General features: G+C 42.4%; 1 pseudogene; it reads left to right on the forward strand.

The window, feature by feature from the left end:
* The first annotated feature begins 6731 nt into the window (after window positions 1–6731).
* LOC147906045 (uncharacterized) lies at window positions 6732–7440 on the forward strand (annotated as a pseudogene).
* Window positions 7441–7730: the final 290 nt, after the last annotated feature.

A 7730-nucleotide genomic window follows, 5' to 3' on the forward strand; every position in this document is an offset into this window, starting at 1 on the left:
CGCACATAGGAGGATGGAGAGTATGTATTGACTACAAGTCTCTCAATGCGGTAACTAAAAGCAATCATTATCCTCTTCCTTTTATTGATGATATATTGGATAGAGTAGCAGGGTATGAGAAATACAGTGTGTGTGATGAATAATCTGGATACTTCCAGATTTCAATTGCTGAGGAGGATCAAATCAAAACTACATTCATCACACCGTGAGATGCTTTTGTTACAGAGTAGTGCCATTTGGATTGAAGAATGCACCGGCATGGTATCAGAAGAATACTGATGAAGTGTTAGCTCCTTTTATTGATAAATTTGCGAGAGCATTTATGGATGATATATGTGTGTACAGTTCCAAGAGAGAGCATGCATGGAGGCTGGATCAAGTGTTCCACAAAATGGATGAAGCAAGAGGACAATTCAACCCATGAAAATGTCATTTGGGATGCTCCAAAGTGAAGTTATTGGGACATATAGTATCCCAAAATGGCATTGACCCTGATCCATAGAAGGTCAAAGCCCTTATCTTACTTCCAGCTCCCTCTACATCAAAACAGTTGCAGAATTTTGTGCAGAAAGTGAAGTATATGACAAGATTTATACATTTAGTCTCTCAGCTATTGTATACTTTGTAACAAGCTATGAAAGAAGAACCTCTACAATGGAGTGAGGATTGTGAAGCAGTGTTCAATAGAGTGAAGGAAGTATTGGGAGAAATTGCTTGTGTGAAAGCTCCAGATTTCTCTCAAACCTTTTATGTGAACAAGGTTCATTTGGACCTGATGCTGTGGGAGCCATTTTATTGCAGAAAGGAGAGGAGTCCCATTATATGAGGCCTGTGTATTATGCTAGCAGAGTCAAAATAGAAGCAGAGAGGAGATATATGGAGGTAGAGCTGATTCTGTCAAGCTTGGTATATGCTTGCAGGAAGTTCAGGGCATATCTGGTCTCAAAGCCATTTGTGGTTTTGACTTGCTACCCTTTATTGCCTTAGCTTGTTAATAATTCAACACTTTCTCGAAGCATGATGAAATGGTTGGTTGAGCTACAAGAATATACTTTCTCATTTCTGGTGGAGAGCACTTCCAAAGCCACACTAGCAGATCTGTTAACATACAAAGAGGGTCCCATTTTGGTAATGGAAGTAGAGAAGAACATAAATAAAGAGGAGCATGCTATCATTCTAGGAGCATCTATCTTGCATTTTGATGGCTCATACAAGAAGAGCTTACATCAAGGTCATGGAGGCTATGTGATTACTGATTCAGAGAGCAAGCTGGTTCAGAAGGAGGGAGTCCATCTAGAAGCCAGAAGTAATAATGAGGTGGAGCATGCAACATTATATGAGGGGTTGTTGGCTGCACTTAAGCTGAAGATTCAGAAGATAATGATCAAGGGAGATTATCTACTTGTTGTAAAGCAGGTTCTAGGAAGTTGGCAAGCAAGAAACCCAAGGTTGAGAGGGTATCTAGCCAAGGTCAAAAGGCTGCTTCAACAATTTACAGCATGGAATATCCAGCATGTGCGAAGGGAGGATAATCAAATGGCACATGAATTGGTTCAGGAGATGAGTGACCAAGATCCAATGTAGCAAAGTTTGAAGATCCACTGTAGAGAGGGAGAGAATTCCTGGCTCAAATAGTGGATTTCTTACTTACTGGACATCTACCTCGAGAGCTTAAGAAGAGTCAGAAATATCACTTCATACGAAAGAGCAGACAGTATATGATGATTGATGATGAGATTTACATGAAAGGAGCTGATCAAATTTTGAGAAGAGTGCCCTGGAGAGAAGAAATATATTATATACTATCATCCAGTCATGAAGGAGCTTGTGGAGGACACTATGCTTTTAAGATCACACTGCAAAAAATACTTCTGGAGGGTTATGTGTGGCCTTCAATATAGAAGGATGTATAGCATTGGTGCACATCCTGCCATGAATGTCAGAGGATGGGAAAAATAATTCTTAAAATGGAGCCGAGAAATATCATGCTGGTTTATGATATTTTTGAAAGATGGGGGATAGATGCAGTTGGTCCTCTACCCAGAACTACTAGAGGGAAATGTTATATGCTTACTGCAGTGGAGTATTTATCAAAATGGGCAGAGCTGAAGGCAGTAAAGAGAGTGGATAGCAAAGGGGTTGCTAATTTCATATATGAACACATATGCTGCAGATTTGGGATTCCCTTGGAGCTACTTTTAGATAGTGGTCCTGGATTCAGAGGAGAAGTGACAGATTATTTATGCAGCAAGCTGAATATAAATCATAAGTATATCACCCCATACTACCCTTAGTGCAATGGATTGAATGAGAATTTTAATGGGGATTTTAAATTGATGATGACTAAGATGACTGGGAGCCACACCAAAAACTGGGATTTGGAGATGAATAGAGTTTTGTGGGCATACAGGGTAGCGGTGAAGCATAGCACTCAATTCTCTCCATTTCATTTGGTATATGGGAAAGAAGCAATTCTGCCATTGGATGTAGGGATACCAGCTTTGAAATTTTTAGTTGAAGAAGGATATGAGCCTGTAGACAGTTATAGGGAGAGATTACTAGCACTGCAGGTAATGCAGTTAGACAGGGATTTGGCTTTTGAGCATTATGCCAGAGTGCAAATGCAGAGGCAAGAATTGGAAAATGCAAAAATCAAGAAAAAAGAAATCGAAGATGAAGACTTGGTTCTTAGATACAATAGCAAACTGGATAGTACATTTCATACTGCATTTCAGACCGTGGGAAGGTCCATACAAAGTGGAGAAGAAATTTGAAAATGGAACTTATCAATTGACTAATTTAGATGGTAAAAAACATAAGAAGAGAGTCAATGGTGTCTGGTTGAAGAAATACTTTGCACAGTTGATGGTAGCACTGAAAGAGGAGGACCATGAAGATAATGAGCTGTGGCAAAATCAATGGAAGTCAATGCAAAGTGAAGAAGAAGAAAATTTGGATCGATCATCTCTTTTTGGCTCACTACTGGACATGAATGTCATAGTAGAAGAAAGGGGTTGCTAGAGATGTGTGGATAAAAAATGTCAATATCTTTTCCACTTGTTGCATGCTGATGGATAGGTGCATAGCTATGTACTTAGCTAGTTGGTGATGGCTTTGAGCTATGGATACTCTCATAAAAATCTCTACACTAATGTAGAGATTTTCTTGAGATGTAGATACTCTTGCAGGGACTCTTGGGAGATGATGAGTTGCAATGTGGGTGCACCAGTCACTCTAGAGCATGGTATCCATTGTGCGACAACGTTTTATTATAGGATGACATGTGCTCATTGTGATTGTCGCAAGTCATGTGTATATAGTGGCTTGCAAATGTGTGTACACAGTCAATGATTTGGGCATTAGTTTTGAGATCTGTGTATGTATTTGTGTGCTTGCTCATGTGTGAATGAATAAATGTGCAAGTGCTTGGGGTGGAGTTTTTTGGTGTGCATTTGAGAGGGGTAAAAAAGCAAGATCTTTGGAAGTTTGTGGAACATGATGTGGCCATGCAAACACATGTAGCCCATCTACGTGAATCTGGACGGAAGGCGAGATGGGGGACTTCAAAAGAAAGAAGAGGTGTTGTGGACAAGGAGCTGGTAGAAGCAGAGAGAGTGAGGGGAGAGTTGATGGAGTGGCCAAGCCGAGGATGAGGTTGCAGAAGGAGGCGTGGTGATCTAAAAGGCCTAAACGGGAGAGCTGGGTGATAGAAGGGATGCTTTCTTCATAGTGCGCGAGATTGATGAATTCTTGGTTGGAAGGAGGTTACGAGCTATTGCTTAGTGGAAGCCTGAGGCATAGTTGTAGTACCATTTCTGCTGTCAGGAGGACTATGGCGATATAAGCTATCAGTATGGAGTACTCTACGAGCGAGAGAAAGATACAGATGCTGGACTTAGTTGTGTAAGTGCAGAGATGGTTGATGCAATCCGCTAGCCAGTCTTTCTCACTCTTTAGTCACTGACTGCAGTTTTGGGGAGATTTACGGAATGCTAGAGCTCAGTGTTTGAGAAGGAGATGCTGTGGAGTAGTTATGATCACATAAGTTACGAGTTGCTGCTCTTGATGAAGACTTATGAGTCTTGGCTGTGGGATTTTGATTGTGGTTAATGCATTGAAAAGTCTCGAAGATAATGATCATGCGAGCCGTTGGAGGAGCTGCTTGAAGAGCTGTGAAGCTGTGGATGCAAAGGAGACCGGTTGTGGAGCTTGCTACGGATGCGTGGAGAGCAGATTGTGAGCAAGAGTTGCTGAATTTGCTGAGAGGACATTGCGGGAAGCCAGAGAGAGCCACGAACTGCATTTCCATCGCTAGGAACAGGTGATTTTTGAAGGTTCCAATGCCAGCAGCCAGAAAAAGAGGGCGGCCTATAGAAAAAGCCTGTAGGAGGCTACTGAAATCTGCCCTAACCAAGTTGCTTCCAAGTGTTTTTGGGCTGCGTTTTGCCAGGTTCTTGAAGAATTTTCAGTTCAGATTTTGTGTGGGTTAGGGGAGAAGCCACAGAAGGAGATTTGGACAGGAAAGTTGCTGTTTTTTGTGATTTCGAGCTCTATTTTGATAAATACAATTTGCTCTAATTATTCTAAGGTGTTCCCGAGGTGTTGTGGCTAGGAGCTATAGGAAGAGAGGTGTTTTCTGAATTTCTAAGTTGGCTATAGCAAAACAGCAGCAAAAGGGGTGAAACAGGAGGAGTTTTGTGGAGTCTGGAGTCAAATATATGCAAGTTTTGTGGACTTTTTTGAAGCAGAGCTATGTGGCCTTGTTGTAGCAGAGAATCTATGATCTTTTGATGCCAGAGAGTGTATGAAATCAGACTGGAATTGAGCTGATTTGTAATTTGAATATAGTCTCATGTGTGAGATCACTCTGGATGGGTTTTCCTGTGTAGTTTTGTGTAAAGAGTCAAAGCTGAAACTGAGTTTTTGTATACATGCTTGAAATAAAGTCTGTTGATATCTTTGGGTGTTTGGTTCTGGGTGTGTTTGTTCTGTGTGTGAGAGTGTGACACACTATAAAGGTGCATATAGCTATACCGCTTCTGTGTCATCAACTGCTCCAAGGCAAATGGCATATGCTAATCCTCACGCCCTCTCCTACATCTACGCTTGCTACTATAACGTATGAGCTGTTAACCGTTGCGGCAGTTAACACAAGAGAATCGCAATTAGAACAAAGATTTTTACGCTGCTAAGTGTAAGTTTCTTTTACACGCTCATGTTCTTCAATAGGAATGATTGTAGTGATCATTCAACCTTCGGATTAGAGGTAGATTACAATAAAGGATTTTTATTCAATCACACCTCAAAGAGTGCTCATTGCTTGATTTAGAGAACAACCCTTAGAAAAGATAAATAGAGGAAAACATATATTGATTCAGCGTCTAGCAGAAATTCAAAGCTCAACTAATCACACAAAAAACCATCTTCATTTCAAACAAGGATCCAAAAGGCAACAAAACCATACATTGCCAGAGAAAAAAACATGGTATGAGTAACCACTCTCATCAAAATCTATGACAAACCCATAGCTGCTTATAGTGAAGACTCCAGATGGCCTACTCTCCATAAGGAGGTTGTGTGTGGAAAATTGTGCCACGTGCATGATAATCTATGAACGGGAAATGCAAGGTTAACATATCATCTACATGGGAGCCTCTGACTTGCACGTCAACATAGGAGCCATCATGGAGAAGAACATGCCCCTTCAAAGATGGAACAAGCACAATCTATTGGACATTGTTGCAAGTGTAGCAAAAAGGTCTTATGGGATCATGAGTGACTCAAGAACCTCTGCAACTAGTGCAATGGTGCTCCACAAGTGGTGAATTGAGGCTCATGAACTGAAGTACTCCCATCACATAGAATTTAAACAACCAACAACTAGTAAGCACATAGGGAAAACCATTGATGGAGCAAAAAGTTAAATACATGCACCTTTTAGCCCATAGCCAAGTTTTGACACTTGTCTTAGGCCCACACTTGTGTTGTGTGAACTTCCATAGGGAAGAGAGAGAAAGAGAGAGAGAGCAGCTTCGAAGAGAGAGAGAGAGAGAGAGAGAGAGAGGCTTGGAAGAGAGAGAGAGAGAGAGAGGACTTCGATGTACAACAAGGAGAAGAGGGGGGGAGAGAGAGAGAGAGAGAGAGAGAGGGGAGAGAGAGAGAGAGGGAGAGAGAGAATGGGGGGAGGGTGCCTTGAAAAAGAAAGAGAGAGAAAGAGGGAGGGATAGGTGGAGATCACATGCCCTTAATCAATCATGAAAAACCAAAAACAAACAAGTGGACCAATAAACAATTCACGAATAAAAACTTTAAAAAAAATCAAAATTTTGCCCATCTCCAAGAAGAACCTTTAGTAAGGCACCTCTGGCCTACCCAGAGGTAGGCCAAAAACCTTCGACTCTATCTCAACCCGAAGTAGCATCGGCTACGTCATGCACAAAACAATTGGCCATGCAAAACAAAGACTCCGCATGGAGCAACACGTCCCCATCTCCTTGTCAGCCATTTGGCCATCCCCACCGAAATTTGGCTTCTAGAAACGCGTCGCCTCCAAATATTGGCCTACCATAGGGCAGGCCAAAACATCGGGGGTAGCTCATCAGAGCCGGCAAGCTCATTCATTCATAGTTTATTACTTGAGCCGGCTTGTAACACATGGAGGCATTTGCTACCAGAAGTTTTTGTGGCTTTGTGATTTCTTCAACAGATGCCTCGCCTCATTCGCACTCTTCATGGCTGCCTCGAGTGACGCCGCCTTGTCCGTCAATTTCGTCGTCGAGAACTTGGCCGATTCCAGTCCTGGCGGCCAGCGCTTCGACGCTTCCGTTGGAGTTGCAAATGCCACGGCCATGCTACGTTCTGCTTTGTCATTCATCGATCGCATCTTCTATCTCGGATCCACTATTCCCCGCAAGCCGGTGACTGAGCTCATATTCTCTCTGGACAACGACACCACTGGTTTCGTGGCTTTTGTAGTAGGGGGTACGAACAATCAATCATTCATGCATCTGAGCGACACATACGTCGCCAGCTACAACCGAAGCCCAGACGTGGCAAGAGAGACAGAGGGTATTATCTATCATGAATCCACTCATGTGTGCCAGTGGGACGGACAAGGAACCGCGCCAGCGGGCTTGATTGAGGGCATTGCAGACTACATAAGATTGCTTGCCGGCTTGGCTCCCTCGCATTGGGTAAAGCCAGGTACAGGCGACAGGTGGGATCAAGGCTACGCAGTAACTGCTTGCTTCCTGCGATACTGCGAGAGTTTAAGGCCCGGGTTTGTGAGAGAGGTGAACGCAAAGCTTTCTATCGGCACATGGAACATGGATTTCTTTCCACAACTCTTGGGCAAGACGGTGGATGATTGAACTCTGGGCTGGCTACAAAGCAATGGATGCAAAAGATTTAGCAGGTTCATCCTCTACCGAAAACGCCTAAACTTTTTGGCCATTTATATTAGAATTTCTTTTGGTGAAGTATTCATTTTAGGGGGTTTGTTATGAGGATCTCCTTTATCATTTATGATTCATCATAAGAATCATAATGAAGTTCCACTTTATATCCTACAATACGATTTTCTCATATGGTATATTTGCACTTGATGCACATATGATGATCACTTATGTTATGGGGTGTGTGTATGTGCATGCGTGTGTGTGTGCGCGCGTGTGTGTATATGTGAAGAGAGAGAGAGAGAGAGAGATTATAGGTATATTATTTAGAATATA

Source organism: Dipteris shenzhenensis, chromosome 1 (assembly GCF_047967505.1).
Source record: "Dipteris shenzhenensis isolate YYH24624 ecotype China chromosome 1, Dip_SZ_1.0, whole genome shotgun sequence".
Classification (NCBI taxonomy): Eukaryota; Viridiplantae; Streptophyta; class Polypodiopsida; order Gleicheniales; family Dipteridaceae; genus Dipteris; species Dipteris shenzhenensis.